Below are 3,963 nucleotides of genomic sequence, written 5' to 3'. Positions count from 1 at the left end.
GAGTTAGAGAACCTTTGGTGAGTAACGAAACGTATACCTACATATGTGATGAAAAAATCAAACCAAATCAAAAAAATATTTATTTCATTCTAAAACTACAAAATGAATATATTAATTTAACGTGTTTTTGTAGATTCTAAGCAATTTTTTTTTGTATATTTCATATTTTCTAGAAATGTAAACTTAAGTTGACATGAATGGTTCGGTCATGAGGGGTGGGGGCATAGACCTAGCATTACATAGATCAGCTATACGCGTGCGCCCGTGAGGGACGGAACATACACACGGAGGCAACGCGTCGAACGTGGTTCGCGATAGGCCCTCAGAAAGTCTCCCGCTTGTCGCGTCGCTATAGTTGGTCAAGCAAATCTTGTCAGTAAATAGGAACAAAGAAAACTATTCTCATCCTTTTCTTCTGGGAGCTAGTACTAGTGTAAAACAAAGATAGTATGATTCTCTCTGTCTATGTTTGAAATGAGACAGTCCCTTGACAAACTATACAGGCGCGCACTTTCATACTTACCCATAGGCTTGATGTGAGAGATAAAATAGTTGCGGACACAAAAGTCACTCTCGTGCGCGCATCACGAGCAACTTAGTCGCAAGGCGATTTATTTGTCGAAAAGAGACAAATAAATCGCCTGGCGACTAAGTCGCTCGTGCGTGCATACCCTAATCGTATGCGATTTGTTGCCAGCGGAGGAGGTGAGTGGAGTGGAGCCCTATATTTAGCAATGGCAATATTCATTGTATTTGACAGTGACAGATGAAATACAAAATGTGAATCGTTTGTTCAAATTTTTAATCCTATTTTATTAGTTTGTTATATTATTAGTCTAGCACAGTGGAATGTGTTAATAATGTTATACATAAATATAAACTCGGTGCTGCAACTGGGCTGTATTTACACCGGATTTTGTGGTACACCTGGTGCATCGTCCCCAGTTGAAACTATATAATCAAGGATTACGACGAAAGAGAAGGTTAGTAGACTATATTTTTATTTACCTGTACCACATAATAATAAACTTAAGAAATAGTACTACCGTACAGAAAGGACACTTCCTACAAACCCGAAGTTTGATAGCGATTCAGGGTCGAATCATGCTGCCCCTTTCTAATGTATGGCACTATTTCTATCAGGTATTTAGGGTTGTCAAAATTCATGTTAAGTCATTATCTTGTCTGTGGTCGTGCACGCAAAGGGATGTCAAGTTGTGCCAATCCTAATAATTGCTCGGAGCGATGCTCAGCCGAACGGAGCCGAGTTTGCCCTAAAGGAGGAGTGTCTCCCCACTGCTTGTACTTTTTAGTACCGTATCATTTTGTAAGTACTTTAAAAGTAAGCTGAAGTTAATCATACCAATTTAATCAATTTCGTTCATTTTAGTACCTCGGATCGGACCTCTTGTCGCCCATGATTGCTGCAAGAGGGGCGTAACGTAGGTAGTCTTTAAAGGTCCCTTTTTATAGTTTTTCGTAAATAACTCGTAAACGTAAAGTGTCGTACGTGGGCGATCTCGTTGCGAACGCGAACGCCGTGGGCCCGCCGCGCCGCTTAGCTACGCGTTCGCGAGTTGTTCGCTTACGTAAGACGTTGCGTAACCCGTGCGAAGCCTCGGCTCAGCTCGAACATCATGGATCATGAAGTCTGGAAAGTTAAAGGACTGGTTAACTGGGTTTAAATTTAAATGCATATGGCCGATGTGGTCCTGGTGAGTGTAAAGGCAAACGGTATATATAGAGATACCCATTTGGGGATAAAGTTTTTAATCGAATTTTTGCTCGTACCAAAGATAGATATAACTCCGTAATAGATGGATACAGTCTAAGGAAAAAACGTGCCTCGAAAATCTGGAAATTTGATTCTCGATCAGATGGCGCCACTAGCTTTGGCCTACTCTCGTATAGAGGGCGTTGATGGTTTCGTTTGTTATTTATAATTTTAACGCATATCAGTGAAAGAACATGGGTCAAAATCATATAAAAGTAATTAATGCTAATAAAAAAAACATTTATCCATATTTAAATACATTTTAACGTATTTTTATAAATCTTCATTTTTAGTTTTAAAGTATGTCGATAGATGGCAGTGAATTTACAGTGGTTACAAAATTTACTATGACAGTACCGCTCTATCTTATTATATCCTCTTTGCTCGTGGCTCGTACTAATGGTACTTGTTAAACTCGTCTAGCTCTACTTTTAATAAAACTGCATAAAAATGCACAGTGCTTGTGCTTGATTAAAGACAGCCTTTTTGTAATTCAAGTCAAATTTGTATTTTATCCTGTCCCTTGTGTAAGATTTTTTAACGTTTTGTGTAGGTAGACACATATCATAAACCCTCTATAATGCGTTCAAAAACCGTAAATTACGACTATCATTAAGATAAACTTGTTAAAATTAGAACAGATTTATTATCTATGAAAATGTTATTATTTCATAATTATAACATCAAATTCGATTTTATAATAACCTACATTTAAATTTCGATCACAACTATTATGGATGGTATAGAAAGGATGCCAATCTCTTATGGCAGAATTGTTGCAAAAGTGACCGCTCTCAGCTTTAAATAATAGTTCTTTATCTCTCCGGTGGCGCTAGTTAGGCTCTGGGACATGAGTATAACATGAACCATATTAGGCAACAAATAACCCGACCAAATTACGTAGGTTGTTTTTGGTAGTATTTCGGTGTATGGTGGCGCCGCCTAATTACTGTTTTTTGATGGACACTTTTCATACATAGAGATTTGGCTCCTTTATATAGTCTCCATGACAACTATGAAGAACAAAGCAATTTGATTTGACGTCTATTCTGATATCAGTCGAAATGACGCTTTTGTTTAAGTCAATTGCAAACCATTTTGACAAATCTCGCATGATACACTTGATATCGAATATTATGAAAGTTGAGACCGACTCTAGTTTATCTGAATAAAAATAAAAACCGGCCAAGTCGAGTCGGACTCACGCACGAAGGGTTCCGTACCATTACGCAAAAAACGGCAAAAGAATCACGTTTGTTGTATGGGAGTCCCACTTAAATATTTATTTTATTCTGTTTTTTAGTATTTGTTGTTATAGCGGCAACATAAATACATCATCTGTGAACATTTCAACTGTTAGACAGACAGACAGACGGACAGTGGTATATTAGTAATAGGGTCCCGTTTTTACCCTTAAGGTACGGAACCCTAAAAAACTACGTTTGCGTGACATGTGTGAAAAAGGTTTTCTTATACAGCCATTCGACATTCAGTTTATTTTTGAATTATTAGGTTTGTAGGTTTGTCTGGAAGATATCGCTGATTCGCGATAAGACCGCCGGTTGTTTACCTCTTCTCGAGTTGCTGTAATCTTTGTATTATTTTTTATATTGAGGTTGCAATAAAGAGTGTTTGTGTAGAACTAGTTTGCTTTGTTGAATGTAAACTAAGTAATTATCACATCACATAAGTGTAAAATTTGTGATTAAGATATTTCGGAGACAGGACTACTGCTAAGCGGTCCAGCTCTTTTCAGATTCCGATCCATTCTCTCAAGATAGCCTAGCCAACGGAGTCTGTGAGCTTTAGTCACAGTCTGTGGCTTTAGTCTCCCTCATGATCTTCAGGTTCAGCCACTAGGTCTTGATTTCGCATCCATAGGTTAGGATTGGGCGTATTAAGTTTTGTTGTGAATTCGTATTCTTGCTGGTTCGGTTCGGCCATACTATTCGGTGAATAGCCTTACTCGTGTATGGCTACAGGTCACGATACTCTGGTCGGCAGTGAACTCAAGTCGCCTTGAAGGAATGCTCGGCCAGATTTATATAGGTCTCGCCGTCTGGCGCTAACGAACCAAATGCTAAACGATAAACCTTATTTCACGAGGTACTAGATTCTTCTGTTTTTCGTTAGTTAAGGTAGTCCTGTACAGCGGTTGGTTTACAGTAAACGGGGATTATTAATTTCAG

This window comes from Cydia strobilella, chromosome 4 (assembly GCF_947568885.1).
Source record: "Cydia strobilella chromosome 4, ilCydStro3.1, whole genome shotgun sequence".
In the NCBI taxonomy this organism is placed as follows: domain Eukaryota; kingdom Metazoa; phylum Arthropoda; class Insecta; order Lepidoptera; family Tortricidae; genus Cydia; species Cydia strobilella.
This window is presented reverse-complemented; position numbering follows the sequence as displayed.